Source organism: Monodelphis domestica, chromosome 4 (assembly GCF_027887165.1).
Source record: "Monodelphis domestica isolate mMonDom1 chromosome 4, mMonDom1.pri, whole genome shotgun sequence".
In the NCBI taxonomy this organism is placed as follows: Eukaryota; Metazoa; Chordata; class Mammalia; order Didelphimorphia; family Didelphidae; genus Monodelphis; species Monodelphis domestica.
Genome location: NC_077230.1, coordinates 246,618,190 through 246,636,584, shown reverse-complemented (window position 1 = coordinate 246,636,584; position 18,395 = coordinate 246,618,190). Strand labels below are relative to the sequence as shown.

Here is an 18,395-nt window from a genome sequence, read left to right as displayed (position 1 = left end):
CCATAATATTTCACTTACCCATTTGCAGCCAAGACTACAGGAAGTTGCCATACTATAAGAAGGAAAGGAACTAGAATTCTATTTTGATAGAGAAGCATCATTCCCTGGTCTGATTTTTAGTCATACTCAGGGATATGGGGAGCCAGCATGATAGTCAAATTTTGGTACTTGTATAAATACTTCACAAAGTGTAGATACAAGGAAGTCATACGACTTAACGTATGTCAAGCGTCGCAACCTCGAGTCTACATTGTATTTCCTGTGTGCTCTTTTGGCACCATTCAGGTTAAATCTGTGCTCCTTGTTTTTATCCCATTTCCTGGAATCAGACACAAAAATTAATCATAGTCCCATAACATTTTATCAATAAATGGCAGGTTCCCACAGTTTAAAGCTTTGGGGTATTTATTGATATTATAGCAAGTATATATATGTTAAACTTATATTATTGCAGAGAGAGAAAAAATATTTAATTGTAAGTAACTTTAGTACAAGAAATGAGGAAAAGGAGAAAAAATCAAATATTCTAATAAAATAAAATAAAAGCAAAAAAATAAGGGTAAAAGTCAGGAATTTAATGTGTTCTCGAAAAGCAGTATCCACTTGTCAATGGATTATTATCTTCAATGCATGTGATAGGATACTATAGCATTAAAATTTAGTTTCTCTGCCAGAAGTATTATATTTTTAGAGGTTTATTAAAGATGAAGAAATAAAGAAAAATACAAAAATAAGAAAGCACGTCCCTATGAGGGCCAAATGGCCCATTCACTTACACTATATCATGAGAGATGTGTCTGCTCAGAAGGGGAAGTAGGAAGAGAGAGCCAGTAGGCTTTACAGCCAGTTTAAATAGAAATTTTGATCTCTCCCAGGTAGGGATCTCAGTGAGATTAGAGGGCATCTTGGGAACTAGAGCAAGGACTTCTGGGGATTGAAGTCCGGGGTTCAAATCTCCATTTTTACATACAGTCAATCAGTCTCAACAGAAGATGCTCTCTTTACATGTGGGCAATGAATCTAAGAGTCCTTCTTTCCAATCTTTATAGATGTTGGAGTAGTTAACAATATTTGGAATTGTCCCTCCCAGGAAGGCTTGAGTTACTCCAGTAAGCTGGAAATTCTTAATATACACCTTGTCTCCTGGGTTCAGGTCGTGAAGTGAAAAGTCTAGTGGCCCGGTTTGTATTGCAGTTCCAGATTCATGGAGTTCACGCAGTTTGTGCAGTAATTCCTGTATATAGGAAGTAATAGTAGTATCTCCCCCTAATAGTGCTGTATATGCCAGGGAGAAAGGCTTAGCCTGTATAGGTGGATGTCCAAAAAACATCTCAAATGGTGAGATGTGTAGGTCTCCTCTAGGCCTGCTTCTAAAATAAAATAGGGTCAGAGGGAGAATTTCAGGCCATTTTAAATGGTTCTTGGTGCAAAATTTGCCAGTCATAGTTTTAAGTTCTTTATTCATCCTTTCAAATTGGCCTGAGCTCTGGGGATGATATGGAACATGGAATTTGGGAGTTATCCCCAAGCAAGAATATATTTGGTTTAAGACAGAATCAGTAAAATGACTTCCTCTAGCTGAATCAATACATGCTGGCAGGCCAAAGCGAGGAATAATTTCTTTTAAAAGTACCTTAGCAACAAAAGCTGCTGTGGCTTGGGTCGCAGGAAATGCTTCCAGCCATCTGGTCAGTTGCTCTACTATGACTAGACAAAATTTATAATGTTCGGCCTTTGGCATTGTTATGAAAGATATCTGTAGGTGCTCAAAAGGTGTGTAAGCCAGAGGACACCCACCAAAAGCTTTTCCATGATAGGCGTATTGGTTATATGCCTGTGTAACAAGGGAATCACTTTAAAAGACTGATATATATTAATTTAAGGTCGCCCAGGAATCAGCTATGTAATTCCTAAATGAAAAACTCAAGTCAGCCGTCAGCCTTTTTTGGAGTTTAATTACAATAGGAGCAAGAAAGGAATTAGAGATATATATAGAGAGAGAGAAAGGGGAGAGAAGGGAATAGGGCTTAAATACCCCTTCTGTTTAGGCTGGGCCAAAGGCCCAAGCCCTTAGATAGCTGGGGCAAAGAAAGGAGATCAGTCCCTATTACTCATGTGTCCAAAAATGGAGAAACAGTCTCAGAGGCCCCCACCTTCAGCTTCCTTCAGAGCAAGCTTCCTCAGAGCCCAGGAACCACACCGACCAAAAACTCAACCCCCTCTAGTCTCCAGACCCTCCTATCTTTAAGGACACCATCCAAGTTGCCTCCCCTCAGTCCTCACATCTACCAATCACTCTTCATCAATTTCCCTGTCAATGGAGGCTCTCGCTTAACCCAGGACCGCCCAGAGGTTTCTGGCTTTTGCACATGTCTGTTGAAGGTCATATTTTCAAATGATTAAATCTATACTCCTTTGCTACAGCCCTTTCTAAATCCTGTTAACTTGAGTATGGTAGAGATTGGAATAATTAAATTTTGATCTAGGCTGCAGCCCTTACTCAATCCTATTAGGACTGAATAGGGTGGAGTATCTCCATTGTATCAATTCTAAAATCAATCAAGACTAAAAGAAATTCCTGTTCTATGCTCAAGCATAGGTCAAAGTCCTTTCCATTGTTCAGCAAAGGGTTTCTGTCCTAAAGTAATCTTAAGAAGGGAAGAGAAGGAACCTCCCATGCCAATGGAGTTCCCATTCCAATAGACTATCAGTAAGAAATTTTCCAAGTATGAAATATCCCAATGGTGAAATTTTCAACAATTATAAGTCTAAGGAAATTTGAGGTTTACACCTGTCAGGTAGAGCAGACTGAACACACTTTAGAGGCTAATCTCAAAGCAAACAGTCAGTAAATATGATAGGATATAGTTACCTGTCATCTATAGAAGGTACTCTCTTTACATGGGAACAATGGATCCAAATTTTCTCCAATTTGAATAGCTATTGGAATGGTTAACAGGACTTGGAATGGACCCTCATGGGCAGGCTGAGTTGACCCAGTATGCCAGAAGTTCTTTATGTAAACTTTGTTACCTGAGTGTAAGTCATGGAGTTAGAAGTTTGCAGGACCTGCTTGTACGGCAGCTCTAGATTTATGGAGCTCTCGCAATTTGGTCTGCAAATCCCATATATATGAGGCAAGAGAAGTATTTCCTCCTAGTAACGATGTGTATGCGGGAGAGAAAGGTTTAGCTTGTATAGGAGGATGTTCAAAAAGCATCTCAAATGGTGAGATGTGTAGTTCTCCTCTGGGCCTGGTTCTAAGGTAAAATAGGGCCAGAGGGAGAATTTCAGGCCATTTTAAGTGAATCTGAATCTTAGTGCACAATTTTCCAGCCATAGTTTTAAGTTCACTATTCTTCACTCTTTCAACTTGACCTAAGCTCTGGAGATGGTATGGTATGTGGAATTTAGGCATTATCTCCAAACATGAATAAATCTGAGACAGGATCGAATTGGTAAAATGAATTCCTCTATTTGAATCAATGTATGCTGGCAGGCCAGAGTGTGGAATAATTTCTTTTAAAAGCACTTTGGCAACAAAAGCCTCTGTGGGTCAAGCAGTAGGAAATGCTTCAGGCCATCTGGTCAATAGATCTACTATGACTAGTGTGACAAGGAAATTACTTTAAAAGACTGACATGTATTAATTTAAGGTCGCCAAGGAATTCAGCTATGTAATTCCTAAATGAAAACTCAAGTCAGCAGTCATCCTTTTATGGAGTTTAATTACAAACAGGATGAAGAAAGATATTAGAGATAGAGAGAGAGAGGGAGAGAGAAATGAGAGAGAAGGGAATAGGGCTTAAATACCCCTTCTGTTTAGGCTGGGCCAAAAGGCCCAAGCCCTTAGATAGCTGGGGCAAAGAAAGGAGATCAGTCCCTATTACTCACATGACCAAAATGGAGAAACGGTCTCAGGGGCCTCCACCTCCAGCTTCCTTCAGCTCAAGCTTCTCAGAGCACCTCTCCAACCACTCAGAGCCAAAACTCTCCCAACCAACCACCCCTCAGTCCTCAGACCCCTCTCTCTTTAAGCAAACCATCCAAGTTCCCTCCCCTCCATTCTCACATCTACCAATCACTGTCCATGTCTTCCCTGTGCCAGTGGTGGCTCTAGCTTAACCCAGGACCGCCCAGAGGTCTGTGGCTTTGCACATCTCTGTTGAAGGTCATATTCTCAAATAATTAAATCTTGATCCTTTGCTACAGCCCTTCCTAAATCCTGTTACCCTGAGTAGGGTAGAGATTGGAATAATTAAATTTTGATCTATGCTGCAGCCCTTCCTAAATCCTGTTAGGACTGAGTAGGGTGGAGATTGTAATTTCCAAGACCTGGTTCTGTCATTCCAAGTATCTCTATTGTATCAATTCTAAAATCAATCATGACTCAAAGAAATTCCTGTTCTATGCTTAAGCATAGGTCAAAGCCCTTTCCGTTGTTCAGCAAAAGGTTTCTGTCCTAAAGTAATCTTAAGAAGGGAGGAGGAGGAGGAACCTCCCATGCCAATGGGGTTCACATTCCAATAGAGTTCCCACTCTCAATAGGAAATTTTTCAAGTATGAAATTTCCCAATGGTGAAATTTCCAACATTTATAAGTCTAAGAAATTTTAAGGTTTACACTAGACAAAATTTATCCTGTCCAGCTTTTGGCATAGTGATAAAATTAATTTGCAGGTGTTCAAAAGATATGTAAGCCAGAAGATTCATACCAAAAACGTTGCCACAAAAAGTGTGCTGATTAAATGCTTGGCAATTAGTGTAGGCTTTACACACTTTAGAGGCTATAGTAGTTATGCCAAGGGCTATCCATACTCTTTTAACAGAGTCCACAATGTCCTGGGAACCAAAATGACCTTTTTTTGTGAATGGAGTGGCAAATTTGGTGATAAAACCTCCTAGGGAATAGGGATTTTCCTTCACATGATACCCATACTCCATTTATCTGTTTGGCCTCAAATTTTTGCTTCCATTTTTCCACTTCCTTTTTATTATAAAAAAAGGGATAGATTTAAGTTATCAGTAGTTGTCAATGTTAAAATTAACTCAGTCCCTTCTAAGGCTTTGTAGCTGTATCTACCTGGTCAGTCCCCCTGAAGACAAGGTCAGTGCCACATGTATGGGCAGAGCAATGAATTACAGCTAGGGTTTCAGGGAGCTGAATGGCAGAAAGAACTTCATTAATAATTTCTGCATTGGCTATACTTTTCCCAGCTGATGTTAAAAATCCCCTTTGAAAGGGGGCAGCTGGGTTACTCAGTGGATTGAGAACTAGGCCTAGAGACGGGAGGTCCTAGGTTCAAATCTGGCCTCTGACACTTCCTAGGTGTGTGACCCTGGGTAAGTCACTTGACCTCCATTACTTAGCCCTTACCACTCTTCTGGCTTGGAGCCAATACACATTAAGGGTTTAAAAAAAAATCCCCTTTGAAGCCAAAGCATGTCTACTTCATGACATTCAGAATGCATTTCTAGAGTCTGTGTAGATTGTTTCCTTCTTATGTTTGGCAATTATACAGGCATGATTTAAAGCTATCAGTTCTGCACCTTGAGCAGAGTATTTGAGGGCAGCGTAGCTGACCACAGAATGGCAAATTATGTGACCACAACAGCTCCTGTGCAGTGTATGCCATCCTTCTTGAAAGAAGAACCATTAGTAAATAATTCTAGGTCTAGATTGCTTAAAGAAGTGTCCAGTAAATCATTTTGAGGTTTTTTGGCCATGGACACTAAAGATTCACCAAAGGTTCTCCTGAAACTGGTAAATCAGGAAGCAAGGTTGCAGGATTTAGAACTGCACAATGTCTTAATGTAATATTTTCATTATTCAAAATGGTTACCTCATACCTTGTAATTCTCTGATCAGAAAATGCTTGTGTTCTATGTTGGAGCAACAATGCTTTGACTTCATGTGGGCACATTATGGTTAAAGGACATCCCAGTACTAAATCAGCAGATTTAGTCACTAGCAAGGCTTTGACAGCTATATCTCTGAGAAATGGTGGTGCTCTTGAAGCTACTGGGTCCATCTGGGCCGAAAATAATAAGCAACTAGTAGCTGAGTAGGTCCCAAAGTTTGAATTAAAACACCTGAAATTAACCCTCTCTGTTCTTGTACATACAAAATAAATGATTTGTTATAATTTGGGATGTCTAGCGCAGGGGCAGACAGGGTAGCCTGTTTTAATTGAGAAAGAGCTGACAGGTGTTCCGCCTCTAATTTTAGCTGTTCAGGGACTGAATTTTTTGTTAGTGCTCTAAGGGGCTTAGTGATTTCCATATAGCAAGGGATCCACTGTCTACAAAACCTGCTGCTCCAAGAATTGCCCTAAATTGCTTCTTTTTTTAAAAAAACCCTTATCTTCTGTCTTGGAACCAATACTGTGTATTGGTTCCAAGACAGAAGAGTGTTAAGATCTAGGCAATGGGGGTCAAGTGACTTGCCCGAGGGTCACACAGCTGGGAAATGAGACTAGATTTGAACCTAGAACCTCCCATCTCTAGGTCTGGCTTTCAATCCACTGAGCTACTCAGCTGCCCCCTCCTCAATTGCTTCTTAATGGAGGGTATGCTCAATTTTTGAATATCTTTGATGTGCTTAGGAGAAATAGAATGGGAATCAGCAGTTAAAATGAACACTAAATATTTCACTTTGGGGAGATACCACTGAACTTTTGCCTTTGAGACTTTATAACCTCTCTTATGCAGCTCTAAAAGGAAATATTTGCTATATTCTTGGCACACTGTGTCATTTGGTCAGGCTAAGAGCAAATCATCCATATATTGAATTAAATGGCTATGCTCATATTTAATACTATCTGTATCTTCACTCAAAAATTGTGAGAACAATATAGGGCTGTTCACGAACTCCTGGGGCAAATGAACCCAGGGTCCTTGGGAACCTTTCCAGGTGAAGGTAAATATATGCCTGGAATTCTCATGAATTGTTATGGAGAAGAATGGGAGGGAGCAGGCAGAAAGCTCTGGGCTGTCAGAGTCTGGAGCCTCTGGTTAAGATAGTGAGAGCACAGGGCAGGAGTGGGCTATTGGATCTGGGAGCTGCCAAGGGCAGGCAGTGGGCAGGAGGAGGAGAGCAGCTGGAGGAACTTGCCTGGAGGAGGGAAAGGGAGGTGGAAGGAGGAGTAGGAGGTTCTCAGGATTGGTGCTTGGTGGTGGTCTGAAAAGGAGGAGGATGTGAAGGAAGAGGGGAGGAGGGGGAAGGAAGAAAGAGAAGCAGGATAAGGGATGAAGAGGAGGAGGTGAAGTGGGAGCAGGAGTGAGAGCACAGGGCACAGGGCTAAAGATGCTAGAGCCCTAGCAAAAGTCCCTCCCGGTGTGGGATCAGCCCATTAATAGCCAAACCCATGCCAGGACATAAGAAAAGAGAACCCTGGGAAGAGTAGAGAATGCTGGTGGATGAAGCCTCTGAGGTACAATTAAAAAAAAAAAATCACAAAATTATATATGCAATTAAAAATTAAGTGGCATATGCATTTTAGATAAAAATGAATAAAACAAGTACAAATTTTGGATAAATACATTGAAAATCTATTTCATTCCTTTTTATCACTTTTTCTTTTTTCTTTTTTAAAACATTATTTTATTTGGTCATTTTCATCCATTATTCATTGGAAACATACATTTTGTTCATTTTCATACATTATTCATTGGAAACAGATCATTTTCTTTTCCTTTCCCCCCTATCCCCCCCCTTTCCTAGCTGATGTGCGATTCATCTGGGTATCCCATGTGTCCTTGCTCTGAACCCATTTCCTTGTTGTTGGTATTTGCATTAGGGTGCTCATTTAGTGTCTCTCTTCAATCATGTCCCCTCAACCTCTGTAGTCACACAGTTGCTTTTCCTTGGTGTTTTTACTCCCTCAGTTTGTCCTCTGCTTGAGGATAGTTTTTTTTCTCGTAGATCCCTCCCTGCAGATTGTTCCGGGACATTGTAAAGCCATTAATGGAGAAGTCCATTACTTTCGATTGTACCACAGTGTGTCAGTCTCTGTGTACAATGTTCTCCTGGTTCTGCTCCTCTCACTCTGCATCACTTCCTGGAGGTTGTTCCAGTCTCCATGGAATTCCTCCACTTTATTATTCCTTTTAGCACAATAGTATTCCATCACCAACATATACCACAATTTGATGTAGTCAAAATTATTTATTTTGCATTTTGTAACTCTAAGTCTTGCTTGGTTTTAAAATCTTTACCTTCCCAAAGGTCTGACATATATACTATTCTGGGTTCACCTAATTTACTTATAGTTTCCTTCTTTATATTCAAGTCATTCACCCATTCTGAGTATATCTTGGTGTAGGGTGTGAGGTGTTGATACAAACCTAATCTCTCCCACACTGTCTTCCAATTTTACCAGTAGTTTTTATGAAATACTGGATTTTTGTCCCAAAAGCTGGGGTCTTTGGGTTTGTCATAGACTGTCTTGCTGAGGTCATTTATGCCAAGTCTATTCCACTGATCCTCCTTTCTGTCTCTTAGCCAGCACCAAATTGTTTTGATGACCGCTGCTTTGTAATATAGTTTGAGATCTGGGACTGCAAGGCCACCTTCTTTTGTATTTTTTTTTCATTATTTCCCTGGATATCCTTGATCCTTTATTCTTCCAAATGAACTTTGTTATGGTTTTCTCTAATTCAGTAAAATAGGTTTTTGGTAGTTCAATGGGTATGACACTAAATAGATAAGTTTGGGTAGGATGGTCATTTTTATTATGTTAGCTCATCCCACCCATGAGCAATCAATGTTTTTCCAATTGTTTAGATCTAGTTTAATTGTGTGGAGAGTGTTTTGTAGTTGTGTTCATATAGTTCCTGTGTTTGTCTCGGCAGATAGATTCCTAAGTATTTTATATTGTCTCAGGTGACTTTAAATGGAATTTCTCTTTCTAATTCTTGCTGCTGAACTGGATTGGAGACATATAGAAATGCTGATGACTTATGCAGGTTTATTTTGTATCCTGCAACTTTGCTAAAGTTGTTGATTATTTTGATTAGCTTTTTGGTTGATTCCCTAGGATTCTTTAAGTAAATCATCATATCATCCGCAAAGAGTGACAGCGTGGTTTCCTCACTGCCTATTTTAATACCTTCAATTTCTTTTTCTTCTCTAATTGCTACTGCTAATGTTCCTAGTACAATATTAAATAATAAAGGTGATAATGGGCATCCTTGTTTGACTCCTGATCTTATTGGGAAAGCTTTGAGTTTTTCCCCATTGCAGATGTTGTTTGCTGATGGTTTTAGGTATATACTGTTTATTGTTTTTAGGAAAGGCCCTTCTATTCCTATACTTTCTAGTGTTTTCAATAGGAATGGGTGTTGTGTTTTGTCAAAGGCTTTTTCTGCATCTATTGAGATAACCATGTGATTTTTGTCAGTTTGCTTGTTTCTATGGTCAATTATGTGGATGGTTTTCCTAATATTGAACCATCCTTGCATTCCTGGTATGAATCCTACCTGATCATAGTGGATAACCCTTGTGATGACTTGCTGGAGTCTTTTTGCTAGTATCCTATTTAAGATTTTTGCATCTGTATTCATTAGGGAGATTGGCCTATCGTTTTCTTTCTCTGTTTTTAACCTGCCTGGCTTTGGGATCAGTACCATGTTTGTGTCGTAAAAAAAATTTGGTAGAACCCCTTCTTGGCTTATTCTGTCAAATAGTTTGTATAGTATTGGGGTTAGCTGTTCTTTGAATGTTTGGTAGAATTCATTTGTGAATCCGTCTGGACCTGGGGATTTTTTCTTAGTGAGTTCTTTGATGGCTTGTTCAATTTCTTTTTCTGATATGGGGTTGTTTAGGTAATTTATCTCTTCTTCTTTTAGTCTAGGCAATTCATATTTTTGTAAGTATTCATCCATATCACATAGATTGCCATATTTTTTGGCCATATAATTTGGCATAGTAGTTTTTAATGAGTGCCTTGATTTCCTCTTCATTAGAGGTGAGGTCTCCCTTTTCATCTTGGATACTGTCAATTTGGTTTTTTCTTTCCTTTTTTTAATTAGACTGACTAGTACTTTGTCAATTTTATTTGTTTTTTCAAAGTACCAGCTTCTAGTCTTATTTATTAAATCAATAGTTCTTTGACTTTCAATTTTGTTAATTTTTCCTTTGATTTTTAGGATTTCTAATTTAGTCTTCATCTGAGGATTTTTAATTTGTTCACTTTCTAGTTTTTTAATGTGCATGCCCAATTCATTGACCTCTGCCCTTCTTAATTTGTTTATATATGAACTCAAAGATATAAATTTACCCCTCAGTAAGGCTTTGGCTGCATCCCATAGGTGTTGAAAGTATGTCTCACCATTGTAATTTTCTTCAATGAAGTTATTAATTGTTTCTACGATTTGTTCTTTAACTAGCTGGTTTTGGAGAATCATATTGTTTAATTTCCAATTAATTTTTGATTTATCTCTCCATGTACCCTTACTAATTATTATTTTTATTGCATTGTGGTCTGAGAAGGTTGCATTTATTATTTCTGCCCTTTTGCACTTGTTTGCAATGATTTTGTGCCCTAATACATGGTCATTTTTTGTGAATGTACCATGTGCTGCTGAAAAGAAGGTGTATTCCTTTTTGTCCCTATTTATTTTTCTCTATATATCTACTAACTCTAATTTTTCTAAGATTTCATTTGCTTCTCTCATTTCTTTCTTATTTTTTGATTTGATTTATCTAGTTCGGATAGGGGAAGGTTCAGATCTCCCACCAGTTATAGTTTTCCTATCTATTTCATCCTTGAGCTCCTCTAGTTTCTCCTTTAAAAATTTGGATGCTCTGCCATTTGGTGCATACATATTGAGTACAGATATTTCCTCGTTGTCTATTCTGCCTTTTATCAGGATGTAATTACCTTCCCTCTCTTAACTAGATTTATTTTTACTTTGGCTTTGCCTGATATCATGATTGCTACTCCTGTCTTCTTTTTATCATTTGATGCCCATTAGATTTGGCTCCATCCTCTTACTTTCACCCTATGCGTATCTACCTTCCTCATGTGTGTTTCTTGCAGACAGCATATGGTAGGGTTTTGGATTCTAATCCACTCTGCTATTTGCTTGCATTTTATGGGTGAGTTCATTCCATTCACATTCAGAGTTATGATTACTAGCTGTGTATTTCCCAGCATTTTGATTTCTACTCCTGGTCCTGGCTTTTCTTCTTTCACTATTTCCTTCTCCACCAATGTTTGTTTATAGTCAGTCCCCCTAGTTCCCCCCTTATTTTACTTCCCTTTCTACCCCCCCCTTCTTATTCCCTCCCTTATTTTCCCCTGTAGTCTTTTTAAAATTTCCTCCCCACCCTCTCCCTCCCTTGTACTGCTTCCCTCCCCACCAGTCCTTTTTTTTACCCTTCTACTCCCCTATAGGGCGCAAATCTATTCCTTCCCCAATGGATTGAATTGTTCTTCCTTCTTTGGGTCAGTTTCAAAGTACATAAGAGTTGAGTATTTCCTATCTCCAACCTCTTTACCCTTCCAGTGTATCCCCCCGCTCCCGCCATGAGCTTCTTTGTGACATATAAATTCACCCTCATTTGTTTCTTTTCCCATTTTTTTGTTAGAACCTCTTTTTTTTAGGTCTAGTCGTGTATATATATATATATATATATTTATATATATACACACATACATACACATGTATATATATTTATGCATGCATATATCTATATACCTATTTATGTCTTGTCCTTTCATCCTATATAGTTTGTCACTGTTCCCTCTGAGTGTAATTCTTCTAGCTGCCCAGGTGATAGCAACAGTTTTTAAGAGTTACCAATGACCTCTTTTCTTATAGGGATACATATCATTTTAACTTATTGAGTCCCTTAAAAAATTTTTGTTGTTGTTTTGTTTGTTTTTTTCCTCTCTTTTTTAATTACCTTTTGATGATTCTCTTGAGTTCTGTGGTTGGACATCAAATTTTCTGTTCAGGTCTGGTCTTTTATTTATGAATGCTTGAAACTCTTCTGTTGTGTTGAATGACTATACTTTCCCCTTTAAGAATATAGTCAGTTTTGATGGGTATTTTATTCTTGGTTGTAGACCTAGTTCCCTTGCTTTCCGGAATATCGTATTCCATGCCTTTCGGTCCTTCAGTGTGGATGCAGCCAGATCCTGTGTTAACCTCACCGTGTTTCCATGGTATCTGAATGGCTTCTTCTAGGTAGCTTGTAATATCTGTTCTTTCATCTGATTGTTTTTGAATTTGGCTATAACATTTCTTGGTATTGTCAGTTGGGGATTAAATACAGGGGGTGATCTGTGGATTCTTTCAATCTCCACTTTCCCCTCTTGTTCTAGGATCTTGGGATAGTTTTCCTGGATAATTTCCTCTAGTATTATGTCCAGGCTTTTTCTTTTGTCGTGGTCTACTGGTAGTCCAATTATTCTTAAATTATCTCTTCTTGAACGATTTTCTAAATCGTCTCTTTTGTGAATGAGATGCTTCACATTTTCCTCAATTTTTTCATTCTTTTGGTTTTGTTTTATAGTGTCCTGCTGCCTTGTGAAGTCACTTAATTCCAGTTGTTGTATTCTGGTTCTTAAAATTTGGTTTTCATCTCTGGCTTTTTGGTCATCCTTTTCCTTCTGGTCTGATTTTCTTTGAAAATCGTCTTTCATCCTCTTTACCTCGTCTTTCATCTCTTTTGCCTCATCTTTCATCTCCTTTGCCTCATTTTCCAGCTTGTTGATTGATTTTGGCTTTCAAGACACTATTTTCTCGTTTTAGTTCAAGTGCCTCTGTTTCCAGATAACTTATCTTAATTTTTAAGTTCTTTTCCCAATTGTCTTCAGCCTCTCTTAGTTGTGTTTTGAGTTATTCCACAGCGTGTATGCAATTCGCTGGGATTTCTGGTTTATCGTTTGCTGATCTCTCCCCCCTCTGTTCCATTTGCTGAGTAGAAGCTGTCTATTGTAGTTTCTTTCTTCTTTTTCTGTTGTTTGCTCACATTCACCCCTTCTTTACTCCCCGTATTTGTCTGTGCTGTTGTTCCTCTCATTTTGTTTTTTTTGGGGGGGGGGACTTCTATAGGGATCTGTAGGCAGGGAATGATTGATTTTGGTGTAAGTACAGGTAAAAATATAATGAAGAGCTACATGAGGTGAGGGCAGTATGCATCATTGGGAAGTAAGAATCAATCGGGCAGATAGATAATTACTATATTTTAGACACTTTTAGGTGCTATTGTAATATTTATAGGAAAAATGGGTGGGGATTGTAGAAAAGGGGATACTGAGGGTTTGTAACAGGGAATGGAGAGGAGTTGAAGGGAGAGAGGAATATGGCTTCTTTTGAGGTTAAAGGAGAGAGATGTCTCCTGCCTAGAGGCTATTTTTTAAAATGGTGTTCCTGAGAAATGGGCCACTTATGATAGCCTGAGGGGACATCTTTTCTATTGGATTGATGTGGAAGATACCCCAGAGCAGGTAAGCACAGACCCTTCTAAGGGATAAGCCTCCCTTCAGACTTAGTTGCCCAGCAGGGGTCCAATAAGGACCGTTTATAGTTGAATGGCTATCCTGAGCTTCAGCTCCCTCTGTGTCCCCTGAAATGATAGTCCTCTTATCTGACTGTGGTTATTTAATGAAATATTAATTTTAATAACAAATTTGGATTGGGGAGGTATCAGGCAAGAGAGAAGAGGGATTTCCTTAGATGAGGTTTGAGTCCCTCTCAGCTTTTGAGCTGAGGCCAGGCCTCACAGACTGGTGGAGGGTTTCTTTATTCCTGTGCTCATTTCTTAAGTTCAAAGTCTTAGTCTTAGCAGTAGGTAGCAAGAGGAAGAAAAGTTCCAACTTTCAGAGCAGATGGGCCTGTGTCTTCAGGCTGAAGCCTCTAAAGACCGGCCTTATGGTCCACACTGCTTCCCTAAAGTCCTTTTCTCTGATGAACACGATCACAGTGATCCAGGTTGAGCACACAGTTGGGAAAATATGGAATAGAGGCACTTCTATCCAGAGACAGCGAGAGAGGCTCCTTCCAGTTCCAGGGTCAGGAAGCAAGAGGTCATCACAAGACTAATTGCCACTCCCAGTTGCCCCTCCCCCCCCCCAACTGTCATTCTTGTCAATATCTTCTTTTTACCATTCCAACTACTGTTTGTTCTACCTGATTGGCAGAAAGTCCAAAACTTGCTTTAGTTTTCCTTTCCATAATTGTCCCCTTTTTTGTTGTGACCTTCCCAAGGTCACTTATTTTTATTATCGTTACCAATCTACTAAATCTAATTTCTAACTACTTCTCTCAATTACTCTATCACTATTCTATGCCAACTTTATATACTCCAAGGAATTCTATGCAGGAAAGTTTTGGTAAGGGTAGTTTTAGGGTTTTACAGTAAATTCAGTACAATAAATGTTTGAACAAAATCATTACAAAGAAATTTGAATCTTAGTTCTAATGTTACTTACTCTTGCTAAGTGAAACTAAAACAGACAGTTTTCCTATTTTATATATTTAATTATTATTTTCAAACTATTTTATCTGTAGATATTTCCATTAAGCACAATTTCAGCATAAGGTTTACAATAAATAATTAAAAGTTTACTATCTGCAAATGCAGCTTAAGCCTATTCCTAAGTATAACTGTCTATGCTATGCTTAATCTTACTCTTAATTTATTCCTTATTTATTTTAACTATTCTCTAAGTCCCATGTCTAATCTATAACCTAATCTTATGTATAACATATATATATATACATGTTATGCTAAATATTTACAGACTATAACTATGTTGACTAACCTAATTATAGCATATGCATTATTTATAGAGATTATTTACATATAATACAATAATATACATTGTTCCCTAATCCTGGTGTCAGTCAAATAGAAATATCTATTGATCTTTATATTTGCCTAAGACCTTTTGGAACTAACTATATTCATATTTACATTTTGCATAAATACAATTTCAGACACTTTTTATTTAAACAAAGTCTTCCAATATATGTCAGTTTGTGATTTTGTGTTTTGTGTCTAATAGTGTTGTGTTGAATTAATACTTATCAAGTTTCTTCAGATTTCCACTTCTCATGTTGACTGAGGGATCTCTTCTTTCTTCCAAGTTATGTAATGTTGCATGCTATTTCCCTAATATGTGTAATTAATTTTGTTTTATTATTTCAATGCACTCAGTCTTATATATAGTCTCGTTTTCCATCTGTCCTCTTGTATAAACAAATTTACAAAGTTTAATGTCTTAGCTGTCCATTTCAGCTTTTTCTCTTTAATTCTTCTCTGTAGTAGGTATTAAACAAATTTACAAAGTTCAAAGTCTTAGCTGTCCATTTCAGCTTTTTCTCTTTGTTTTTTTCTTGCTAGCAGCTTTTCTTGATGCTTCTCCTCTGGGATGCTTTAAAATCTTTTCCTCTGGGATGCTTTAAAATCTTTTCCTCTGGGATGTTTTAAAATCTTTTCCTCTGGACTGGTTCAAAATCTTTTCCTCTGGGATGCTTTTCCTCTGAGATGCTTTTCTTCTGGGCTGGAAAGTTGTCTTCTTGCTGTGGCATGCTTGACTAGTGGGATCTTGTTGTCTCGAACATTGTGTGTCACTATTGTTTCTTTTTGGTGTACTTTTTGAAGTTAATCAGTTTTTGTTTTCTCAGTACTATCTTTTGTCTAATTATCTTCTATGTCTGTTACAGTGATGTTGAATTTTTCTGGTTTTATGTGGGAACAGTGGAACCATGCAATATTTATAGCTGTTGGGGTAGTAAGCAATGTTTCATGTAGTCCAGTCCATTTTATGTCTGTAGCCAATTTTCTATTGAAATTTTTAAAGTATACTTTAGTGTATATACTTTATAATGTATATACTTTAATGTATATACTTATACTTTTGTCTCCTGGTTTGATGTTGTGCAAATTGTAATCCAGGGGTACTGTTTGTTGTATCAAGCCCATTTCCTGCAACTCTGTTATTCTTGTTTGTAAGGCTTGTATTTTAGACACTGTTAGGTGCTAAGGCAACAATTTGAAGAGATTCTTGCTCTATTAACAACTCACACTTGTGTTCTGTTGGTGGAAAAGGTATATTTAAGTGTATTTAAAATAAAGCAATATATTTATATATATGTGTGTGTATGTGCGCGCGTGTGTACATAGAGAAATTAAGTACAAAATAAATACAAGATTGTTAGCTACAAGGTAGGAAGGAAGGTACTAGTATTTGTAGTGATCAGAAAAGGCCTTGTGTGGAAGTTGTCACGTGATTTTTGTCTTGAAAGAAATGAGGGATTCCAGGTGTAGGGGATGGCCAGGACAAGGAAGGACATAAAATAGGGTGATAGAATGTTTTGTATGGAAAATAGCAGGAAGGCTAACTTGGTTGATCTGTAGAATTTGGGAAGGGGAGTAATGAATGAACAATGAAGAGACAAACTATGAAGAGCTTTAAATGTCCAATAGAATAGTTTATATGCCCAGTTGAATTTATGTAATAGTACAATGGCTTTTTTTACTTTAAAATTTTTTTAATTTAAATTTTAGATTTTATTTTTTACAAGTTGATATATATCTTTTTTTAAAAATCCTTACCAATACTGTGTATTGACTCCAAGGCAGAAGAGTGGTAAGGGCTAGGCAATGGGGGTTAAGTGATTTGCCCAGGGTTACACAGTTTAACAGTTAAAATTATAGTTGAGACTGAAAAAAATCTAAATTTAAATGGTCCCCTAGCGAAATCCCAAATAATAAAATACTCAAGTCAGCTGCCAAATTTTTATGGTGATATAATTGCAACAGGAGGAAGAAAATATTAGAGGGAGAGAAAGAGAAGGAGAGAAGGAAAGAGGGAGAGCAGGAAAGGAGTTTAACTCAGAACCACTCTGGCTCAGGCTGAGCCAAAGTGGGTGTTAAGGCCTTGGAGAGCCAAGGCAGGGAAAGGGGTCAGTCCTTATCACTCACTTGACCAGTCTGAAGGAAAACAGTCTGAGGGGCTTCTCTAACCTCAGGCTCCAGGATCCAACTGAACTTTAGCCCTCCTCACAGGAAGTTCCGAGAACTCCAGAGGCTGTTTTCTGCCTCACTTCCTGCATCTCACCTGTGCCAATGGTGACTCAAGCTTGACTTAGGACCGTCCAGAGGTCTGTTCTTTTTTTGCACATGTCTGTTGAAGGTCATATTCTCAATTAAATTTTGAGTTTGTTGCAGCCCTTCCTAATCTTGTTACACTGAGTAGGGTGGAGAATGTAGTTTCCAAGACCTGATTCTGTTATTCCAAGTATCTATTGTTATTGATCAGGAAATAGCTAAATCTGATCTTCTAAAGAATGTTGTGAATAGGGTGGAGTAGTTTTGAAATTCACAACAGCTAGGAAGTGTCTGAGGCCAGATTTGAAACTAGGACCTCCCATTTCTAGGCCTGACTCTCAAACCATTGAGCCACCCAGCTGCCCCCTTATATATCTTAAGAAAAAAAATACTTTTACATGTTTACATAATTCATTTTCTTTCTTTCCTCTCTTCCGTCCCCCCCTTCCAGATCCAATAAGTGCTTCCACTGGATTATACAAATATTATCACTTGTACCTATTTCCATATTATTCATTTTTTCTATAGAGCGGTTTTTTAAAACCAAACCCTCCAATTATCCATATTAGCAAATGATAAGTCATTTGTTTTACTTCTGTGGTTCTACTCCCACAGTTCTCTCTGGGATTGTCTTGTAGTATCCATTACATTTGATTGTTTCACAATGTTCCACTTTCTGTGTATAATGTTCTCGGGTCTGCTCATTTCACTCTGCATCAGTTCCTGGAGGTTCTTTGAGTTCATGTAGAAATCCTCCAGTTCATCATTTCTTACAACACGGTAGTATTCCATCACCTTCATATACCATAGTTTGTTCAGCCATTCCCCAATCGAGGGACAACTTATCATTTTCCAATTTTTTTGCCTCCACAAAGAGTGCAGCTATGGATATTTTTGTACAAACATTTTTCATTATTATCACTAGTGCAATGATTTTGTCAGCCCCCTCCCCTTAAGAAAAATAATAATGAATGTTGAACTCTTTCTGCTTTTGTTAATGGGCTTTTGCCTCAGTTATTGTGATTTTTCAGGATCAGTCAATATCTTGGGATTTATTAGTCCTGCCCATATCCCGGGTAGAGGTGACCAGTAAAGAACTGAACTTTCTACCTGAAACTGGTAGTCTTTGCCTCATTGGTTATGGTGGTTTTAGTCATGTTACCAGGCAGATGCAATTCATATTAACAACTCATCACATTGCTTAGTAATGTAATATTCAGCTTTTTTGGTAGTATAACTGGGAATCAGCCAATATTGGCCAGGAAATGAATTTGGGACAACTAATAATCAGTATTGAGATAGCTGTTCTTGATATAACAGCATGTATT

At 38.0% G+C, this 18,395-nt stretch overlaps 1 protein-coding gene across 3 annotated transcripts in view; it reads left to right on the top strand.

The window, feature by feature from the left end:
* The window catches only part of ATM (ATM serine/threonine kinase), a 166,829-nt gene that overhangs the window by 30,547 nt on the left and 117,887 nt on the right, over window positions 1-18,395 (top strand). The gene's annotated exons all lie outside the window — the stretch shown is intronic.